This window comes from Carlito syrichta, unplaced genomic scaffold (assembly GCF_000164805.1).
Source record: "Carlito syrichta isolate Samal-C Ts95f unplaced genomic scaffold, Tarsius_syrichta-2.0.1 Scaffold304490, whole genome shotgun sequence".
NCBI lineage: Eukaryota > Metazoa > Chordata > Mammalia > Primates > Tarsiidae > Carlito > Carlito syrichta.
This window is the reverse complement of record NW_007248586.1, coordinates 140,952-164,450: the sequence shown is the minus strand read 5'-3', so window position 1 is coordinate 164,450 and position 23,499 is coordinate 140,952. Positions and strand designations below refer to the sequence as shown.

General features: G+C 46.9%; 1 protein-coding gene and 1 pseudogene across 2 annotated transcripts in view; one reads left to right on the top strand and one right to left on the bottom strand.

The window, feature by feature from the left end:
* Positions 1-23,499, top strand: part of LOC103262420 (mediator of RNA polymerase II transcription subunit 27) — a 149,518-nt gene that overhangs the window by 9,507 nt on the left and 116,512 nt on the right. The window lies entirely within an intron of this gene.
* LOC110595804 lies at positions 2,599-2,927 on the bottom strand (annotated as a pseudogene).

Genomic DNA, 23,499 nt, shown 5'->3' with positions numbered 1-23,499 from the left:
GCTGATGACAAATTCTTGGAGGGCTGAGGTGAGCAGTTTGATCCATGCCATTTGTCACTTAGGTGATAGCCAGTGCTTAGGAGGGGATGGGACTTGGTTTTTGGAGTTGTCTGAGTCAGGCTAATTTGAGCCCCTGCACCTGATGCCAGATGTTATATGACAGCTGCTGTTTTGGCAGCAATGTGAAAATAGGCAAGAAGCGAGTCAACTCCACCAGGCTTTTAGGGATCATCCCACTTTGTGAATATCTGTAAGTGATTTCTCTTCCTGTTGTTTTCCTTACCACAAGGCCCACCCCTGACTCATTCTTCTCTTTGTATTGCTGATCTCTTAGGGATCATCCCACTTTGTTAATTATCTATAACTGATTTCTCTTCCTGGTGTTCTCCTTAGCACAAGGCCCACCTGTGACTCATTCTTCTCTTGGTATTGCTGATACATGTTTAGGGAATACAGATTTGTTTGGGATATAATAGGATCAGGTACAGTTCTGCACTGTTACCAGGGGCTGTTCTTCCAGGTGTTCTTTCACCTGAATGTAATCTCCATAGCACCCCATCACTCAAAGTGAACTTACTAGCATAGTAGGTTTGACTGTAGTGTGGACTGCCCCGGTTAGTCCCCACCTCCAAACCCTGGATTCCATGGGAGCTGTTATGAAAAGAACAAAAAGGGACACAACTAAATAGAAGACACAGTGAAATAAAACCAGTCTGCCGGATTTCTAGATACTGTAGGATTAAGAAATAAAGGAAGGTATAACTAGGAATTATAAAAACTTAGATGTAAGTTCTGGAGTCAGGTGACCTGAGTTCTGATCCGGCTTCACACTTACACTGTTCCTTGAACAAGTGAAACAATTCTTGAGTATCAGTTTTCTTATCTGTAAAATGGGGATAAGGCTAGTATTTGCATCATAGGATTATAGGGAAGATTAAGTGAGTTGATGCTTGTAAAATGCCTTAGGATGATTCACACACAGTGAGCGCTAAATAAACGGTAGTTACAGTTCCTAGGCATAGTAATAGTGTGTGTGTGTGTGTGTGTGTGTGTGTGTGTGTGTGTGTGTGTGTGTGTGTGTGTGTTTATTTATGGAGTGACAGTGTTGCTCAGTAGTTAAGAGCATAGGCTTCAAGCTTGACCCCCTTGGTTCACATCCTCTGATACCTATCACCTGTGAGGCTGCCTCTCTGTGCCTCAGTGTTCCATTCTCTAAAATGGAGATGATAGTTGTACCCACCTCAGGAAGATATCTTGGGAACTAAATGAGGCGAGACAAGTAAAACACTTTCCTGGCACAGGACAGATGCATCACACAAGGTGGGACAGACTCTGGGCAACGCTGGCCTATCTTCCAGCGACTTCTGCTCCATCTCCAGGCCTCCCACACTTGACTTTGTTATAGTCTCCTGATGTTCTTCAGTTTAGGTAATTAGCACCTTTTCTTTTTTTTCTTTTTGAGTTGGAGTCTCACTCTGTTGCCCAGGCTGGATGGCACGCTCATGGCCACCGCAGCCTCGACTTACTGGACTCAGGTGATCCTTCCGCCTCAGCCTTCTGTTAGCTGGGACTCCAGGCACCTGCCACCATGCCTGGCTAATTGTTTGATTTTTTGAAGAGACAAAGTCTCGCCAAGTTACCCAGGCTGGTCTTGAACCCCTGGGCTCAGGCAATCCTCATGCCTCGGCCTCCCAAAGTGCTGGGATTACAGGCATGAGCCATCGTGCCCAGCTAATTATAGCACCTTTTCTATCTAAGAAGCCTGAGCATGGATCTCAACAGTTCACATGTTAATATGAATTAGCATGTGTGTTTGTGTGTGTCTGTGTGTTTCTTCCCTTGCAAAACCTGGAGGTGGAGGTGAGGGATGTGGGAATGGAGGGGCAGTAAAGGCAGGGCCCGGGTCCTGGGAGGAAACCACAGGAACAATGGAAGACTACTGGGAAGGAGATAAGGAGGGCATGCTCTGCCAGGGCAGACACTGTGCCCACCGAGGAGGCCTTCCCTCACGCTGGTGCTCACTGAGGCCTTCCCAGAGCTGGGGATTCAGGTCCATTTTGCTGTCCTGTCATCTGGTGGGAAAAAACTGTGGGCCAGCCTGGAGTTTTTTGCCTTGTTGCTTTAGGAAAATGTCCAAATACAAAGGCCAGTGTAAAACATTTGGATTCTATCCAGACTGTAGAGTGGGTGCTTGTTACCATCTGGGCTCTGGAGTCAGATTCTCTTGGGTGTGAATCCTCACCCCGTTTTTACCATCTTTCTTTTATAAACAATTTTTTTTTTTTTGAGATGGGGTTCTCCCTATGTTGCCCAGGCTGGTCTTGCACTCTTGGGCTCAAGTGATCCTGCCACCTCGGCTTCCCAAAGTACTAGGATCACAGGCATGAGACACCACACCTACCACGACTTTCTAATTTGGGGCAAGTTACAGAACCTGCCTGTGCCTCAGTCTCCCCGACTGACACATGGGTGATGGCAGCTTCTGCCTTACTGGGTGGTTGGGAGGATTCAGGAGTTTTCACACATTGGAAGGATCTAGGGCAGTGCCTAGTATGTGGCCAGCCTGCAGTTAGCTCTTTTTTTTTTTTTGAGGGGGCCCTAAAAAGAATCTTTGTTACAGGGCTTCAAAATGTTGTTTAGCCGCTTAAGCCATACAGGGTACCGCATGTAGACCACACCCATCGCCGTGATGGTCTTGCGCTTGGTGTGCTCGGTGTAGGTAACCGAGTCCTGGATCATGTTCTCCAGGAACACCTTGAGAACCCCTCATAGATAAGGCCGGAAGTGCGCTTAATCCTGCCGTGGCGGGCCGGGTGCCGAATGGCGGGCTTGGTGATCCCCTGGGTATTGTCGAACATGACCTTCTGGTGGTGCTTGGTGCCCCCTTTTCCTAGGCCTTTGCCTCCTTTGCCCTGTGCTGACATTATCAAAAGGTCTGAGAACAAGAAGTCATTTCGTTCTTTTTAATGCTCATTTCAATATGAATGGCAGTCTTGGCTATCCACTGTCTAGCTGTTTGACCTCATGCTGATGACTTTCTTTACTTCCTTGGATCCCAGCTTCCTCTATGGTAGAATGAAGCATTGGACCAGATGGTCTCTGCAGTCCTCAGCTCTACCTTGGAGAGGATCTTTGGAGTTGCTGATGTGTATTTCTTTCCCTTTTTTTTTTTTTTTTTTGAGTTGGTGTCTCACTCTTGTCCACCCTGGGGTGCAGTGGTACATTCAACAGCTCACCTTGACCTCTTGGGCTCAAGTGATCCTCCTGCCTCAGCCTCCCAAGTAACTGGGACTACAGGTGCGTACTACCCTGCCCAGCTAATTTTTTGATTTTTGATTTTGTAGAGCTGAGGTCTCGCTGTGTTACTCAGGCTGGTCTTGAACTCCTGGGCTCAAACAGTCCTTCCATCTTAGCCTCCCAGAGTGCTGGGATTACAGGCTTGAGCCACTGCGCACAGCCTTGATACATATTTCTATCTCTTCTTCTCTTGTCCAGTAACATTTCTTAAGTACACGTAGCCTTTGTTTATGTTTCAGCGCATCGCAGAATGTCCCAGAGTAGAGCTGCAGCCCTCAAGGACTTCAGTGGAAAATTACCTCGCAAAGGTTCTGCAGACAGCATTAGCCTCTTGTAACACACTGCGTGGAAATGTTAATGAGAATCAAGTGATGCCCCTAGGTCTAAGTGATTTCTAACCTAAGGCTTTGGCTCCATTCCACATCTTTATGGTCTTACGAGTTGTGGGCTCTGACAATTGTCACTTTATTGTTGCCTGGAATCAGGTTTGTGACTCCCTGATTCTTTTTCTATAAAAGAGCAGGAGCGCTCTTTCAAAGCTTCTCTGGCCCGCCCGGGGGAGGCCTGCAGCGGCTGCTGGATGTGCGTGTGTCGGGCCTGCCCTCATGGGTCCCTCTGTCTGCCGTGCGCTCATCTTGATTCCTCCCTGGCTGTCTCCCATCAGCCTTTTCTGGACTGACGAGGTTTGTGTGCTTTGTCCAGAGCCTTCTGTAGACTGTAACCAGAGCCTACAAAGGGCATTCTTCCTTCTCTTCCAGAGCTGTTAAGTAGAAAGGAAATTGTCTCCTCCCGTTTTTCGTCATGCTAAGTTGCACGTTGGTGGTGAGAAGGGAGCGGCATATCATTATTCGTGCAAAAAGAACTTGTTGCTCTGCCTCCTGTTTTCTTGACTTCTCTCTACACGATGGTTTGGACTGGGTAAGGCCACTGATTATTAGTGCTTCGCTCTCATTTTTTTTTTTTTTTGAGTCAGTATCTCACTTTTTGCCCAGGCTGGAGTACAATGGCATGATCATCACTTACCGCAGCCTCAACCTCCTGGGCTCAGGCGATCCTTCTGCCTCAGCCTCCTGAGTAGCTGGGATTACAGGCGTATGCCGCCATGTCTGGCTTATGTATTTTTATTTTGTAGAAACGAGGTCTTGCTATGTTGCCCAGGCTGGTCTCAAACTCCTGAACTCAAGCGATTCTCCCGCCCCAGCTTCCCTAAGTGCTGGGATTACAGATGTGAGCCATAACACCCAGCCTCTCTCATTCTTTTTCTCCCTTCTCTGGGCCATGTCATCTGCCCTGCAGCCTTACTTGGCAGCCACACGTGATGGCACCGTACTCCGTCACCAGCCTAGCTCTCTCCCCTGAGATCCAGACCCTTGTAAGTGTCCAGCTGGACATGTGCACTTAGAGACTCACTGACCTCTCAGACACGGTCCAGAATTTAAATCCTGCCCCACCACCATACCTGCTCCTCATGGTGGGATGCCTTTGCCAGCCGCGTGTGCAGATCCCTGGCTGTTGCCTGTCCACCCCGCTAACAGAACTGCTGATGCCGCCTCTTCACAACCTCGCAAATCCTTCCCCTCCCTCTTGACTGCTGCCGCCTGAACCCAGGCCCGGTTATTGTTTGGGGCGAGGTTATAGCCTCCTCACTAGTTTCTGGCCTGTGGTCTACTCTTTCTAATCTAATTCCCCCTCTGTATCTCTCAAGGGATTTTTATCAAGTAGAGGTCTGAATTTGTCACTCTTCGGTGATTTCCTCCGTCTCTCTGGGCTTAATGCCAGCTCCCTGCTGGCATTTGGAGGGATTCTGGTAATAGTGCGCGGGAACCCAAGTCTGGAAGCAGTCAGGCCTTGGCCAGATTATCCAGCCTGTATTCCTCACCTGTATGATGCTGCAGATAGATCCACTCGTAGGGTAGTTGTGGGGATGACGTGGATGCTGCATGTGAGCGGTCGGCACAGGGTAGGTCTCGGTGTGTTACTGTTTCCCATCCACAGTCCCAGGGCAGGCCCGTTGTAGTCAAGGTCTGGTACCTGCTTGCTTCCCTGGCTTCTCTCCTTCCCTTTCTGGGGGGAAAAAACCAACAAAACTTGCTATTATAGAACGTTTCAAATATTCACAAAAGTAGGGGAATTGTCTAATGACCTCTGTATGTGTAGCGTCCACAATTAGGAACATTTTGCCAATCCTGTGTCATGTATTTCCCCGTCTCTCCCCCAACTTGCTTTCTTTTCTGATGGGGGGCGAGGACATGTGTTAAAGTAAAGCCCAGACCTCCTGTCACTTCTTCCGGGAAGGCTTTCATGTTCAGCTTCCTTTCTTTCCACTTTCATTCCCTGCTCTTCTTTTTTTTTTTGAGTCAAGATCTCACTCTGTTGCTCGGGCTGGAGTGCAGTGCAATCCCGGCTCACTGCAGCCTCAACCTCCTGGACTTAGGCAAACCTGCTGAGTAGCTGGGAGTGCAGGTGTGCACCACCACACCGGCTAGTTTTATTTTTAATTTTTGTTTTTTGTAGAGATGGGGTCTCACTATGTTGCCCTGGCTGGTCTCAAACTCCCGGGCTCAAGCGATCCTCCTGCTTGGGCCTCCCAAAGTGCTGGGATTATAGGCCACCACACCTGGCTCCTGCTCTTCTTTCTGCCACTTCTAGTCTACAGAATTAATTGCAGTTCCCCAAGGGGTCATAATCTTTTTGTCTCAGGACCTTTGCACATTCCCTTCCTCTGGAAAACGTAGTCACTTGGGCCTCCGCTTGGTGGCTACCACCTCTGGGAAGCAGTCTTCTGAGTTGTACCCAGATAAGGTGTCCCTGTGTTTACCCCCTTGTTGCCTTTGCTCTGCTCTTCCTGTTGACTTTTCTATTTCCCCCAAGGATGAAGCCTTGTCCTGTATTAGGACTGAGGAGCCAGTTATCCAACACCTGCGGAACTGTAAAATGGGCACAATATTGACCTCAATGGACTGTCCTGAGCATCTAGTTGGAAAATGTATATAAAAGTTCTAGTTCAGGGTAGGACACATGGTGGCATTACTAAATAGTAATTGTGACCATGAGCTATTTCTAAGTGTGCTGTGAGACAGTATTTGGAGGTAAGCCGATGCCTGTGCATCACATCCTCTTTACCTTCCAGGTTGTCTGTTTCTTCCCTTCTGCATCTGCTTCTCTTTGCATCCCCACCCCTTCTGGACATTTTGGTTGTGGTTGTTAGGGGCGGGAGCACTGAAGGGAGGAGCATGGAGGTGAAGGCCAGAGGCTGTCTCTCAGTTTTCTCCTGCCATATGCTCTTCTTTTGAATCCTCAGGCTAGGGAAGGACTTATGCCCCAGCCCAGAGAATCCCCTCCCCATCATGGGGTGGCTGGGCACGTTTGGCCTCCTGCTCTATCACTACTCCCAGGCTTCTGGAACTTGCTCTCTGTACTTCCTTGGCCGCAGTCACTTTTTCAGGAGGTGCCAGCTCACCGTGGTTCCTCTGGTAGGGTGAAGCTTGTCGCTTTCCAGGTTCTTAGCTCAGCTACTACTGTCCCTTGCTAGTGTGATAAGGTGAATGGAACTCCCTGGGACTCTCACTTCACCCTGGGGACGGTTTGCTCATCTAGGAGGTGCCAGCAAGTCAGGAACTTTTGTCTTCCCCTCCTTTGTCGCATTGCCAGATTTATCTCAACTCTGGGTATTAGAGCCTCACTCGTGGCTGCTCTGCTAGGCGCATCCAAGTTGGCTGTGAGGACCTGGTGGTGGGCTGTGCCCTGCTATCCGCTGTCTTCCTGCCTGGCACGCCTTGCCCCATCTCCCGCACATGTTATCCTCCTGCCCTGATCTTGTGTCCCTTCAGTGAAGGGCTGAATGCAGCTGGTTTTACCCTCAGCCTCTGGGCAGCTACACTGACTAGACTGTGCTGTGGTCGCCTGCTCTCCAGTCTGTCGCATTCTCCAGGTGGGGACTGTGGAGTCATCGTCTCATTCCTGGCATCTGGTACATAGCAGGCACTTAGTAATTGGGCACTGCCTCCTCCAACTTGCCAAACAGTCTCCAGGGGCTGTACCTCCTTCGACTAAGTGTTGAATCTCAAGGGGGCCTGCAGCCAGGCCGATCATCACATTTGATGTCCAAGGCCATGCTGCTGGCCTCCAACTGGGGCCAGCAGTATTTGGAAGTTGTAAAAGGTAATGTCAACCGGATTTTCAGAACGGCAGAGAGGTTTCTTCCACACAGAGGCCCATGAAGGTACTGCATTTTCCCCTTTGACCTCGCAGTGAGTTTCTGTATGAAACGTCCGAGGGCATCATTGGGGACAGATGTGACCCACTGATAGCCGCACAGGATCCAGCCCAGGCTCAGGAGAACTGTCTCGACCTTCTTGAGCAGAGCAGCTACAGGTCCCTTGGGTTTTGGGGCAGCAGGCATCCTTGTGTGCCTTATGCCCTGGATACGATGGTTGATCTTAGCAACTAGCTGGCATCTTGATGGTGTCTCATGAAAGAGAAAGATCCTGCCCAGGAGCCCCTTACTGGCATGGGAGGGGGCACCAAAGAATTACTGTGTCAAGATAGGTGCTTCCCCCTACCTTTAAGAAAGCAATAACAACAACAAAAAACAACAGAAATTGTCTTTAGTCGCTAACAGGGCTCCTGAGCTGCCCGTTGCTCTTCTCTTTTCCCTGTTTGCACGTTTCTGTGTTTCAGGACTGGGGAGTTACAGTGAACCATTCATTATTTTCAGTCAATAGGCCTCTCTGATGATTGATCACTTGCCAGTTCATGCTTCCACGGAGCATTTTGGGCTTGGCTTTCTCCTGATGCTGCTGTACATGGTAGATTTTGGAGGTGAGAGTCTGTAGATTGTGAGTGTGTGCATGCATTCATTCACATATGAGAAAATGGTTGCACTTGCTATAAGATGCTCAGTCTCAAACATTTCCAAACTGTGTTTTGGGTAGCGTGGTTTTCGTTAGAAAACATCCAATCTGCCCATTAGTACACCTACATGTTCTAGACACAGTGAATGAAACCAGGAAGTTTCCAGCTTCCTGGTCTACAGAAGAATAAAGTACCCAGAGATTTTAATAACAAATAATTATTAACTAATAATTATATTTTATGTAATAATTATATAATAGTTAACTAATAGTAAGAGGTTTTAATAATAATTCCTGGCCCTACTGTTGGCCTTTTTTTTTTTCTTTTTAGCCAGTAGCCTAAATACCTCAACTTACCAGTCCTTACCATCAGAAAGGAACATAACAAGACTGCAGGGTGACTTAATTGGCATATGTAACTTATCTAGAGCGGTGTATGAGCATAAAGGAAATTATATCTTGCCATTCTGGTATCTTAAATATGATCCAATTTTTGTAACTTGGTGCATTTTAATTCTGTTACATGCTTAATGCAAATGCACATTTGTTAGTGATACATCATTTTCTGGTTTATTTGCCCTTGGCGTGTCACCAGTTTGCCCTTAGCCTTTCCAGCCTAAGGCTGTGCTTGTTTTAAGGGGTTCTTATTGATTTGAAGAGAACACTGTGTATCTTATATTTGTGTCCAGAGGGAGAAAACAGCCACTCTTTCAGCTTTATGGTACTATCTGCCTCAGTCCTGACCTAGTTGGGCTGTTTCTATCATAAGAGAACTTTCTGTGTGTTCTTTGTGATATGGATTAGTGACTGTAGCAAAGAGAGCTACACATCTGTTATTCCCTGCATCTGGTGAGCTGGGGGCCCAGAAGCTCTGTGTCCCTTCCGTTTGCCTGACCTCCCACCCGGCTCTGCATCCAGTTATCCAATCATAGCAAGATTTATCTATCTTGCCATTTAGAATCACACTTTATAATTCAGTACATTTCCCAGAATTGAACACATTGATTCAAAATACTACATCATCCATGGTGTTTGTGATGAGAATTAGAATCACCTGAATTTCAAGATAGGCTGAATTCTTGACTTCTTACTGAGCAGAAAATGATTAAGTGACCATTGTTTAGTGACATGGTAGAGGTGGGTTTTTCTTTTAAAACCACCATGATAGTTTCTGTGTGCTGTAGATCCTTTCCAAGTTTTACATCCTTCACCTGCAAAATGGTTTGAAGACACTTCTTTTTCTGCATGATGAATGCACTTCGCCCAGACTGGCACTCGGTAGGTGTGCAGTAGATCTTAGTTTTCCTTTCATTATCCCGAGCTCCCATGTGCCATGCCTCTTGCCCCCAACACAGAACTCAGGCTGGTTGAGGCATTCCTGCTCAGCTAGATTACCTTCAGACTTGGCTTGCATCACAAAAATGCCAGCTCCAAATGCCTTTAAAATGTTTGAAAAACCAGCAGAGGATTATGGACGCCAACACTCCCCTATCCCGTGCTTTTCCCAGTCTAAAACAGCTCAGTCCATGTTAATTTTAATTACTTGGATGAGCTCAAACATTGAGGTTTTAATGCATTTTCACAGTCACTCAGACAGCATAACCACATTATCCTGCTGGCAGTTCGTGGGAACCCTCGGCCAAAACCTTGCACTTGGGGAGCTCAGCTCAGAAAGCAAGAGTATGGTAATGTCCTACGCGCTGTCTTGTGGGGAATGTTTTCTTTCCTGTTGAGACTCCCTCTAAGTCGTGAAGTGTTGTCCCTCCCAGCCACGATGTGATGGGCAGGGACTGCTTTCCAGGAAGGCTTTCAGAGCTTTTGGTTAGCTGAGGGCTGTCTCTGGGGGAGTTGCTTCATTCTTATGAACAGCAGAATGGGAATGGTCTCCCGTGGGCCTCTGTAAGCTTTGGGCGCATTGTCACTGCCTGCATCCTGGTGTGGTCTGGAGGGCATTTCCCAGTGATTGCATCTCTTGCTTGCAGATGATAGTGAATGTTGCCTGCTAACTGAATGAGTGCATGCTCTCCCTCACTTCAGGATGTTTGCATCCACCTCCAAACTGATGTCCCTGTCTGCACTTCTAGTCCTTTTTCCATGCAGCCAGAATGACCTCTCGCAAAGCAAATGTGATCATGTGACTCTCCTGCTTACAAGATATTGCTGACTCCTTGCACTCAGGGTTAAGACCCATGGCCCTACTCCATCATGGTCGCTTGTGACCATGCACATGTGGCTCCCATGGCGCCCAGCTCTGGTGCTTGTCACCTTGAGGCGCCACACTTGACCTGCTACCCAGGCTGTTGCTCTGCTCCAAGGGGCCCTGCCCCCCTTTTAGCCTGGCTAATACTTTCTCACTTTTCTGGGTTTGTCACTTGGGAATCTTTGCTCGCTCCCCACACTGGGGTTAGGTGCCTGTTCTGTGGGCTTCTGCAGGCCACCTCTCCCTCAGGGCGCCTCAAGGTGACAAGCACCAGAGCTGGGCGCCATGGGAGCCACACATGCATCTTGCCTGCACTATAGCATGAGCCACATAGGACTGTCAGCCCTGATTGCCTGGCCAGGGACCAGGGTCCATATCGATCTGTTCACCGTCGTTTCCAATGTCTAGTGAGGTCCCTCAGAAGAAAACAAACTGCCAAAACACTTTCAGTTAAATAAGTAGCGTCATTGTCTTTGAAGTCAGTATGCTAACTTGAGTTCAGCCTGTTTTTGAAAGGAGAAGGTGGAGGCATTGGTGGGCCCCCCTTTTCTGCAGGTTGGGTGGGCTGTGACTCGTAACCACTGTGTCTCCTGTGCACACAGTTGCAGAGATGTCTGTGTCTAGTTTATGCATTCTACTCACGGCTTGGCTTGCTGAAGGATAATGCATATTAAGGTTGTTTTTTTTTTTTAAACTAGTTTGGGGATACAAACAGAAGGCAAATTATCTTGATTATTTTGAGGCAGATATGGAAAGGGCAAAAAGGATGTAGTGAAAGTCATAGAAGCACCTTATATTTATTTATATTCTTTAGAAACTGTAAAATTTTGAAAGCATGTCCTCACTCATCATCTCACTAAGCCCGGGAGAGACTGTGGTGTGGGATGTTAGTTAATAGTCTGGGCCTGGGGCCTGGTGGCCTGGGGTCCAGTCTGGCTGCTTCCCTTTATCAGCTGGTGACCTTGGGCAACTCCTGTTCACTGCTCTGTACAGTGAGGTTGGTGGCAGTATCTAACTCAGGGTTGCTGTGAAGTTCAAAAGCTTAGTATATGTCAGGGTATCCAAAGGGCAACTGGGCCGCGCAAGCTATTCTGGCCACCTCCAGTTCTGTAAGAGCCCAGAGGGTCCTAGTGGGCTTAGCTTTAATTTACTGAGGGGGAAATTTGGAGTCCTGAAAGTTAAGTGACCTGCCCCAGGTCTCCAGGTTGTGAATGACTGAGAAGATCCTCTGAGCATCTGACTCCAGAACCTTCTGTGTCTGCCTTTACTATCTCATCAGCTGTAGGTGCTGTGCAGCTGCTTGAGGAGGACATGATGGTGTCTTTTTAATGAGGGCATTACTGGAAAGGCTCTTCTTTATTTATTTTTTTTGAGTTGGCGTCTCACTCTGTCACCCAGACTGGAGTGCAGTGGCATGCTCCTGTAACCTTGGCCTGCTGGGCTCTGGTGATCCTTCCGCCTCAGCCTTCCAAGTAGCTGGAACTACAGGCACATGCTACCATGCGTGGCTAATTTTTGTTTTATTTTATTTTATTTTATTTTATTTTATTTTATTTTATTTTATTTTGAGTTGGAGTCTCACTCTGTCACCCAGACTGGAGTGCAGTGGCTGCTCCCGGCCACCGCAGCCTTGACCTGCTGGGCTCCGGCGATCCTTCCGCCTCAGCCTTCCAAGTAACCGTAATTACAGGCATGCGCTACCATGCCCGGCTGATTTTTTTAAAAAATTTATTGTAGAGATGAGGTCTCGCTGCCCAGGCGGGTCTCGAACCTGCGGGCTCAGGCAATCCACTTACCTCAGCCTCCCAAAGGCGCGGGATTACAGGCTGAGCCACCGAGCCTGGCTAATTTTTGTTTTATTGTAGAGACGAAGTCTCGCCAAGTTGCCTGTGTGCGTCTTGAACCCGTGGGCTCAGGCAATCCACTTGCCTTGGCCTCCCAAAGTGCTGGGATTACAGGCTGAACCACCGAGCCCGGCCCGAAATGGTTCTTCTTAAATTTAGGTAAATCTCAGAATATTTATTGAACTTTATATGAAGCGCATGATTCCTGAACATTTATATAAACCACAACGATCATTATCTATATCTTGTTTTAAATATATAAATGGGTTGATTATATGAGACTCTGGCCAAGGAGAATCTATATGACTTGTAATTCCCTAATGTACCTGTTTTTTTTTAAAATTTGAGTTGTTAAAGCATAAATTAGCTTTCCAAAGCTTCAGGATCAGACGGATTATCTCTAATCTTGGTTATCACAACAACACTCATTTATTCTTGTGGCTTCTGCTGGCACTTGTTGTAGACATTATAGAAGTAAATTGTGTATTAGATAGACTTTTTTTTTTTTTTTTTAAGTTGGAGATGAGGTCTTGCTATGTTGCCCAGGCTGGTCTCAAACTTGGCCTCAAGTGATCCTCCTGCCTCAGCCTCCCCAAGTGCTAGGATTACAGCATAAGCCATCATACCAGCTAGATGGACGCTCTTAATTTGAAGTCTATGATTAGGCTTCTTTTGGGTCCATGAATATATACATATATATTTCTTTGGGGAAGTAATCCCTAGCATTCACCAAAATATTTTCAGAGGTCTGTGGTTCCAACAAGTTTAGGAACCAGTGCTATGGGTAAAGACATATTGCTTGCTTTTTAAACATGTAAACAAGGCATTTTATTAATATAATGTTTACACCCTTAAAGTACAGCAAATCTTGTAGTGATTAACTTATTATACTCTATAAAATTTTGTTGTAGAATGTTCAAGCTAAAACAGTATAGTTTAAAGATATGCCACATCAACTTCATTTACAGACTGTCACTACTAGTGTAAGCATAAAAATAAAAATCTTGCAACCCAAATCAAAAGGCCTATAAGTATTGTTATTTTTACACCATGGCATCACCTGTAGTTGTAACTGTGTTAGGCTGGATAGACACTCCTGCAGCCACCCTAGAGCCCAAGGCACCATCAGACTTTTTAGCTCCGACTTACTTTTCAATGGGAGAACTTATTTGCAAGGTTGAGGCTTAGCCTGCATCCCTCAAGGCTTCACCCAAGCCCCTTTGGTGTCCCAGAGTGTCTTTTAGCATTGCAGAAAAGGTTATAGATACAGAATAGGTCTTGAATCAGTCTGTAGTTGATGAAGGGTGACTATATTATCCAGAATACTTGTGGTGGATAGAAGACAAAAAGAAAGGTGACTCTTGTGGATACCTTCATTTGAAAGAATGTTTTAGAACACTTAGAAAGTTCAGTTTTGAGTTGAGCAACCTAGTGTGATTGGTGGAGTATAAGAGTGTCCTGCAGAGGCTTGGAAGGGAGGCGCTGTCACGAAACTTCCGTAGGCATGTAACTGTTGCGGGAGATTGCCGCGTGGTCATGGTCGGAGGGCAGTAACTTTTGCTGTCCCCGTGCTTTTTCGCCAACTGATGAGAATGACCTTTTTTTTTGAGTTGGGTATCACTGTGTTGCCCGGGCAGGAGGTCAGCCGCATGGTTACAGCTCACCCCAGCCTTGGCCTTCCAGGCTCAGACGATCCCTCTGCCTCAGGTTTCCGAGTAGCTGGGTCTACATGTGTGCACTGCCATGCCTGGCTCATTTTTTGGTCTCTATAAAAGACCCAGTCTGGTCTCAAACTCCTGAGCTCAAGTAGTCTCCTTGTCTTGGCCTACCAAAGTGCTGGGATTACAAGTGTGAGCCACCGCACCCATCCGAGAAAGACCTTTATGAGTGGGCCTTCCATGGATGTGCCTTTTTATGGGTGTAGATGGAGCTGGCAGCCCAAAAGATCAAGGTCATATTCTGCAGCTTTCTGTCAGCTCTCACCTTCTTCCAGTTGTGTCTGCCAGTGGTGATGCGTTAGCATTTTGACAAGATTGTGTGTCACAGCTTTACCTCAAGCAGGGACCCACCCGCTTACTCGTTCTCCCTGATCTCTACATCTGGGGGCATATTAATGCCAGCCAAGGATTATTTTACAAAAGAAATGCAAACAGAATTTTTGCTAACTTGTTCATGTTTTTCTTTTTAAATTTTAGATTCAGGGGGTACAAGTGCATGTTTGTGACATGGACATACTGTGTAGTGGTGAAGATTGGGTTTCAGGTGGCCCATTCCCCAGATAGTACCCATTATTCCAGTAAGTGATTTGGTCACAGTTTTCTACATTGAAACAAACTCACTCTCCTTCCCAGTCAGCATCAGGTAGTGAGACTGAGTCCAGGCTCTGTGATTTATTTACTGTGTGACCATGGGCAGGTTGCTTGGCCTCTCTCAACTCTCCGTTTTCACATCTTTACACGGAGAGGATAATACTTCTTACCTTTTAGGAGCTAATGCTGGGAAAGAATGTAACTCAGGGCTTGGTAACCGTGAGTTTGCTCTGAGGGCTGTGATCATGAAGCCGAAGAGCTTAGATACTAAATGTATTGACAGTAACTGAGTGGTAATACCAGGCGAGGAGGCTGGGTGAGAGGAGTCGTGTGTCCCAGTAACACATCTCAGCAGAAGGGATCTTAAGCCGGGTTTGGGCAAGGCACACGAATGGCTGCTTTCCCGAGGATTTATTTCCAGCCGCGATGTACAAATGGCTGTGGGTGTTGAGGCTGCCATGGATCTTGTGTTTAAGGCTTCCGCCGTCACGGCTCAGTGGGCCTTCCCTCGGCCCGCCCCTCAGATTGCTGCCTCTGGCTGGGAGCGTGACTGCATCCCTCGGCCCGTCACCTGCCGGCTCCCACTTGGTGGCGTGAGACACAGCCTTGGCACTGCTGGCAGGTTGGCCGTAGGAGAAGCGAGGCGCTGGAGCTTGCCAGCACAATTTGTACTTTGATTAACTTATTTAATCTAACTATCTTGTGTCAACCTGCAAGGATCATTATGCACAAATTACTCTTTAAGCCTGAAGCTTGCCGCCCTGTCACTAAGCCCTGTGCTGGTCTCTAGCACTCCACTGGAGTCCTTTTGGGGGTGATTTGCTTCCTCTTGCCTTCCCTCAGATGCCAGGCTTAGAAGCTTTTAAGAAAGAACACGTGCTGGTTTGGTCTGATCCTATGTGTCGTGTCTTACTTGTGGAGAACTGTCCCCCTTTATCTTTGCATCTGAGTTGAAGTTCGTTTTCTCTGAGTGAGGGTCTGTAGCCCACTGCTGCTGCTTCGTTCTTTGAAGTCAAGAGGGATGTTCAGGAAGGGGCCAGAGAGGGCTTACAAAGTTCCTTTAGGGAGAGAAGGGAGGCGTGGATGGTAGGGGCCAGCGGCACACTCACCACATCTCTTCTGTTTTATTGAAAGTAAGATGCCATTGAATGTAAGACACTGTTATTCTTTGTACCATGAGGATGGCAAAGCACTGCCAGAGGTGATTTTCAGACACCATGATCATGATGCAGCCTGATTTCAGGAGCTTTTAGAATAAGTGAAACACGATAGATTGATAATGGGACTGGTTATAAAATCCTTGACTTTTGATAGGTTTCACTGAAGTTGTAGAGATGAGGATTTAGAGGCATTTTTGTCATACAGTGACCTTCACATGAACTTCAAGTTGCTAAAAAGGAGTAATGCACCCACCTCCCTGCTATATGGGAAAAGGAGACCAATATCTCTGTAACATACATGAAAAAAAATGGGAAAAATGGGCAGTGCCTGTTATATCATACTTTTTATGTTTGATTTTCAAATGATCACATTCAGCGTATTTTCACTCAGCTTGATATAAAGTTTTTACTTTTAAAATTGGTGACCAAGCCAATTAATGTTGAAAAAAGATAAGATTACCACTAGACAATTTTTTTCCCTTGAGGACAAAACATTCCACTCTATTTATTTTGCATTTATTTTATATATTATTATATACATAATATATATATATTTTAGAGTGTTACTATGTTGCCAGGTTAGATTTGACCTCCTAGTCTCAAGCGATCATCTCACCTGAGCCTCCCTAGTAGCTGGAACTATAGGCATAGCCACCACGCCCAGTATGAGTTGGCCCATGGCAGCACAGTTGTGACGTCTGCATTGTTGTCATCGAAGACGGGCTGAGGAAGTGGGGGAGGGCATTGGCAATTCTGGAGTCTCGAAGGAAGGGAATCAGGGAGTCTTTGCACTTTCATGAGTAATGTGTGAGACCACCTGCTAGAAAATCCCAGGTACAGGCAGAATCTTCTAGTCGCCAGCTAATTCAGTATCTGGGAAGCTGGATTGCTGCCATCCCATTGCCTTGTATTTGTCCTAGAGTAGATGAAGTTTAATGAGGTCCCACCTAAATCATTCCTGATTATTTCAGGCAGGAAACTGGCTGCAGATGCAAGAGAATATTTAAATACCAGATGTGACCTGTGGTTCATGCATCCCTGCTCTGTGTTCTCTCTGAAAGGCATTCCAAGCACTGGTGTACCTTTGTTTTGCTGTCTAATGTATGGTTTCCCTGTAGAAATAACTGCCCACAGCAGGCCACAGCCCCGGTTGTATTCGCTCTCATTTGTTCCCCAGTGATTGCGAATCAAGTCAATCGAGCCTTGTGGTTTGATGAGGACACAAAGGCTCAGGGAAGGCAAATGCCTGAAACCAAACAGCTCTGGATGGCCATGTGCTCTAAACTGTCCTGATGGGCTGAGCTGGCAGAGGACGACCTGGGATGGTGCAGGCTTGTGCACGCTTCTGTCTTTGTCTGGGCTCTTGTGGTTACAAGGAAGAGAGTCACTTGACTCCCTGTGAGCCAAAGGGGCATTTATTGGGTGTTTCATGGAACCAAAGGGCAGGCAGTATAGCCAGGCCTTGCAAGGATCTTCTGCCAGAGCAGAGTGGTGACTTTGGGAGTCTTAGGGCTGTGGGACCCTGTGGTCTCTTGTCTCGGTTCTTCATGAGTTTCCATCAGACTTTACTGTCTGCAGATGGGTGTGCTTGGCAGAACAAGATGGTCTCTGAGTTCACATCACCTCTGTGTAGGTAATGACTGGATGAAGAATCTTTGGTTCCTTTTTTTTTTTTTCTTGAGTCGGAGTCTCACTGTCCCCCAGGCTGGAGTGCGGTGGCACGTTCAAGGTCACTGTAGCCTTGACCTCCTGGGCTCGGGTGATCTTTCCGCCTCAGCCTTCTAAGTAACTGGAACTACAGGTGTATACCACCATGTCTGGCTAATTTTTCTTGACTTATTGTAGAGATGAGGTCTTACCACGTTGCCCAGGCTGGTCTCGAATCCCCGGGCTCAGTCATTCCTCTTGCCTCCACCTCCCAAAGTGCTTGGATTACAGGCATGAGCCACCACACCTGGCATGGTTCCATTTTTTGAGAGAGAATCTGGAGCCATCTGTTTGTTCTAATTCACTGAATGTGTCCCTAGAGTTGAAGTGGATAGTTTTTTTTTTTTTCCCTTTGAGTTGGAGTCCTACTCTGTCGCCCAGACTGGAGTGCAGTGGCCGCTCCTGGCCACCGCAGCCTTGACCTGCTGGGCTCCAGCGATCCTTCTGCCTCAGCCTTCCGAGTAGCCGGAATTACAGGTGCGCGCTACCACGCCCGGCTAATTTTTTGATTTATTGCAGAGATTAGGCATCACCCGCCCAGGCGGGTCTCGAACCCGCGGGCTCAGGCAATCCACTCACCTCAGCCTCCCAAAGGCACGGGATTACAGGCTGAGCCACCAAGCCCGGCGTGGATAGTTCTTAAAGAGAGGGGTTGTTCTAAGCTTCCTCCGCAAGGGTTTGTGTCCTCTGTTATGGTGTCTATACCTTCCCTAGTCTGGGAAAGTCGCAAAGCTGCTTTTGTGAGCTAGCTCATACTGGTTGTGTATCCCTTATTTGAAGTGCTTGGGACCAGAAGTGTTTTGGATTTTTTCAGATTTGGGAATATTTGCATTATACTTACCAGTTGAGCATCCAAAACCCTGAAATTCAGAATGCTGTAATGAGCATTTCCTTTGAGCATCACGTTGGCGCTCAAAACGTTTCAACTTTTGGAGCATTTCGGATTTCAGGTTTTGGATTTAGGATGTTCAACCTGTGCCTGCTTGGAAGCTGGTGGTATTTTCACTTAGCAATTCTCGTTTTACAGTTGGGACAGGAACTTGTTACTGTGTATTTATTCACCAGGGCATCAACTGTGTGAATCTGAGGTTTGCTTCTCCTCTTCCCCATCATGACTGCTCTAACTAGAAATCTCTTAAGATGTGGAAGGGAGATTAATCTTTGTCTTCCTCACATGAGCAGGGTCTACATAGTGTCTTTGTGTCATAGGCTCCTGTGGTTACGAGGAAAGAGTTACTCGACTCGAAGTAATAATGAGGTGTAAAAAATGCCAGTATTTGTCCCACCTAATGAAGTAACCGTAAGGAAGGCATAAAATAAACAGTATACTGTAGTTATTTTGGTGGAAATGTGAGCACTGTTATGCCAGGTGTGTTTGAGGCTAAAATGGTGAATTTAGGTACACAGCAGTATGACATGACGATTAAGCGCCAGGCTCTGTCTCCTGCCAGGTTCAAGCTCTGCTTGTACCACTCCTTCCTGGGTGTCCTGGGCGCGTGGGGGCACATTACTTAGTCTCCTTTTGCTTCCAAATTTGAAAAGTGGGCCATTGCAGCTGCCTCTTTGGGTTGTTGTGAGGCTTCAGTGAACTGGATCACCTGAAGCGCGTGAGATGGTGCCCGGCACATAATAAAGGCTCAGTCAGTGGCTATTTTTCCCAGTACCGTTCGTTGTTGCGATTGGACGTGGTGGAGGTTTGCCGAAAATGATGCTTTTGTGTTGCCTGTGGATTTCATGGTCTCGGCTGCTCTGTTGGCTCCAGGGAATGGATGGATAATTGGGAGTCCACTCAGTGTTGAAGCTAGTCCAGATGCATCGCCCATCTTAATGTTCTGTCTTGGAAGCGGCTTATCAGGCCTGTGAGCGAGTAGAAGGCGTCTTAATAGCAGATTTCATTTGTGGTTTGGAGTATGAGTTGACCCACATCTAAATCTTCCTTGATCTAATCGTCTTTGCTGTCCTGTTTGATCTTGTAAATATTAATTTAGTCTGGTTGTACATGTGGTTTTCGATGGTCCCGAGGTTAATTACTGTATTTTGTTTATAAAGTACTCATAGAAGGCTTAGCAACCGTGGAAGAATTACAAAAGCTCCATCCGGGTTTAGGCCTGCAGACTTGCCATACAGCTTGTTGAGCATTGATGGACATTTCCAGTTCCTTATAGATTTGACTTGTGAGATTCCTGCTTGGACCCTTTGTTTCAAGAAATATCTGGGGCATAACTCTCTTGTACCTGTTCCCGTTCATTGACAGAAGTAAGGAATACCTAATCTCCTGAGAATGCTTGGGGGACTCTTAGTGTGGTCATTTAGGAAGTGTTTCTTTTCTTTTTCTTTTTTTTTTTCTGTGTTGGGGTCTCACTGTGTTGCCCAGGTTGGAGTACAGTGTGGCATGCTCACGGCTCACTGCAGCCTTGACCTCCTGGGCTCAGAGGCAATCCTTCCACCCCAGGCCCCAAATAGTCAGGGCTACAGGCACACGCCACCACACTTGATTAATTTTTATTTTTCAATTTTTAATTTTTTTGTAGAGGCATGGAAGCTCTCACTATGTTGCCCAGGCTGGTCTCGAACTCCAGGGTTCAAGGGATTCTCTCGTCTCGGCCTCCCATAGTGCTGGAATTACAGGCATGCTCCGCCATGCCTGACTGGGAAGTGTTTCTGAGGGTCTGCTGTGCTCAGAACTGGATGCTCAGTCCTGTGGGGGCACTAGAGCCAGCAAGGCCCTGCCTCCGCAGTGCTTCCAGGACAGTAAGAGGGAGGGCACGGGCGCACGTCTCTGTGGTACGGGCAGGAGGCAGCGGTGACACTGAGAGAGTCAAAGCAAGCACGCTGCTGGGGGTCTCTAGGTGGAGACGGCACTGGTGATGGCCCCTAAAGAAGACTGGAGTCTGGCAATGGCTGCCCTAAAGGGTGTCTGCATCTGACAGAAAGATGTGGAGGGGAGGGAAGAGAGCTGGAGAACATTCCGGTGGAAAAGGCAGTCTGATCAAAGGTAAACAAAACAACTAGATCCTAAATGTCCCAGTGTAAGAAATAAGACTCACATGCCAGCCACCTTCTTGATTCTTTTTGGCCATATCGTCTTTACTCTTGATTACTTACTGTCTTTTTAAATAGATGAACTTTTTTCTGAACACATTTGCTTTAAGAAGAAAATTTTCTTGCTTAAATCTATTAATTATATACACATTTTATCCTAATAGATATTATAATAAATAATAGCATTCAACGGGGCCCCATCCGGGAATCCCCCGGGGGACCCAAGTGTAACATGTCACACCCCGTGGTGACCTCTGAATAACTGAGACTCAACAATTCTGCCCAGACACATTGAGGTGGACAGCTGAAGGGGCCGAGCAGGGAGGGGGGGCGTGGCCCAGAGCTGCCACCTGAGTCTCAACCAGGCTGCCTTGTCCGTAGCCTGCTGTTCCTAGCTGTGTGACTTCAGGCGTGTTGCTTCCTATCTCTGTGCCTCAGTTTTCTCATAAGATGGGGTTAGTAATAGTATCACCTTGTAGGGTTATTGAGGATTGAGGAATTAGCTATAAATTACTATAGAGTTTGAGAAATAGTAAACCCTCACTAGATTTCCCTTCGTGTGTGTGTGTGTGTGTGTGTGTGTGTGCGTGTGTGTGTCAGGGTCTTACTCTGTCGCCCAGGCTGGAGTGCAGTGGCATGATGGTGCCCCCTTGCCTCATCGCAGCCTTGACCTGCTGGGCTCAGATGATCCTCCCACCTCAGTCTCTTGAGTACTATAGGGTATCACCACACCCAGCTAATTTTTTGAGTTTTGTAGAAATGAGGTCTTGCTTTGTTGCCCAGGCTGGTCTAGAACCCATGGGCTGAGGCAACAATCCACTTGCCTCACCCTCTCAAACTGCTGGGATTACAGGCATGAACTGCCGTACCTGGCCTTTTTTTTTTCTTTTAAGAGGTAAGCAGAGGCTGAGGTGAATGGATTGCCTGAGCCCGCAGGTTCGAGACTCACCTGGGCAACTTGGCGAGACCTCATCTCTACAATAAATCAAAAAACTAGCCAGGCATGGTAGCGCATGCCTGTAGTTCCAGCTACTTGGAAGGCTGAGGCGGAAGGATCACTGGAGCCCAGCGTGTCGAGGCTGCGGTGGCTGGGAGCGGCCACTGTACTCCAGTCTGGGTGACAGAGTGAGACTCCAACTCAAAAAAAAAAAAAAGAGGTAAGCATTTTTCCCAGATACCCAAATCTCTGTCTGTCTCTCTCTCTGCCTCATACTATATTCAGATCCTGGTTGCTGATCCTAAAGATATTAGCATCTCCACACCTCATTATTTCCTTTCCTGACCATGTTTTTCTCAATAGCAAAGCTAACTAACAGGTTTTTGAGCAGCCCTTTCGTGGAAACCTGAAGGAGCACACTCTTAGAGAATGAAATGTGGAATTAACAGATGACTGGACAAAGAAAATGTGGTATGGGTGTGCCATGGAATACTACTCAGCCATAAAAAGAGTAAAATCGTGTCCTTTGCAGCCACATGGACGGAACTAGAGGCCATCATCTTACGTGAAATAACTCAGAAACAAAAAGTCAGATACCATATGTTCTCACTTGTAAGTGAGGAACATGCCACAGAGAGTGGGATAATTGACACTGAAAACTTAGAAAGGTGGGAAGGTGGGGGGGGGGTGAGGATGAGAAATTACCAAATAGGTACATGCTCACTGTTTGACTGATGGTTACACTAAAAGCCCAGACATCACCACTAAGCAATATATCCACGTAACAAAACTGCACTTGTACCTCCATACCCCCAACTTTATTTTAAAAAAAAGATGGAGTGGACCGGTCTTTTCCATTGACCTGGAATGTGTTATGGAGAATCTCACTGCACCCGGGTTTGGCTGGGCTTTGCTGTAGAGAGATTTTTTTTTTTCTCTGTGTGTGCATTCAAGTCTTAGCTTTGGAATGTGACCTCTACAATTTTTTGGACTTTATCCTGATTATTATTATATACTTCGAAAATGTGCATATTGTATAACTGCTAGATAGCCACTGTGTGTATTTAATCTTTCATTATGAAACCTCCAAAAAGGGTTTGTTTGCAGCTTAAATGTCTGCTCTATTCCAAGATGTTTTCATTTTGTTCTATAACAGAAATTTGTAGACAAATAAGTGACCCCTTTTGCTTTTTTTTTTTGAGTTGGAGTCTCACTCTGTCACCCAGACTGGAGTGCAGTGGCACACTCCCGGCTACTGCAGCCTCGACCAGCCAGGCTTAAGCAATCCTTCCACCTCAGCCTTCCAAGTAGTCGGAACTAAAGGCACACACTACCACGCCCAGCAAAGTTTTTAAATTTATTATAGAGATGAGGTCTCGCCAAGTTGCCCAGGTGGGTCTCAAACCCGTGGGCTCAGGCAATCCACTCACCTCGGTCTCCCAAAGTGCTGGGATTATGGGCTGAATCACCGAACCTGGCCTATAGACCCCTTTTAAAGGAACTGTAAAAGAACATATTTGTCTTGAGGTGACCCTGTCAGAACCAAGACCCGGGGCTCTGCGGTGCTTTTTCCTCCCTTCATGGTCCCTTCTGTGTGACCATCGTCTCTGCTAGCCAGAACTGCATGCAACCCAGCCTGCCTGTATCTGACAAAAGTTCATGCTTGGGCTGGGTGAGATACATACAGTGGAACAGCAGCCGTGTTGTTTTCTTCTGTTGCCCTTTTGCCTAGACCACAGTTTGTTTTGCTTTGTTCATCTTTTGTGTAATGATCATAATAAGCTAAATGCTCTCACTGTAGTTAAATTGGCAAGGAAAGGGACTGCTTTGGCATCTTGTCCCTTCATTGGGATTCTTCTGGTCTTATAGTGGCATGTGACACAGTCATTCTGGAATCCCAAGCACTGCTTACCAGTAGAACTTTGTGATGATGGAAATGTGGTATATCGGCAGCACCCAACAGAGTAGGCACTAGCCACGTGTGACCATTGGGCGCTTGAAGTATGCTTGAGTTACTGAGGAACTAAGTTTTTTTTTTTTTTCTTTCTTGAGTTGGAGTCTCACTCTGTGACCCAGACTGGAGTGCAGTGGCCGCTCCCAGCCACTGCAGCCTCGACCTGCTGGGCTCTGGCTATCCTTCCGCCTCAGCA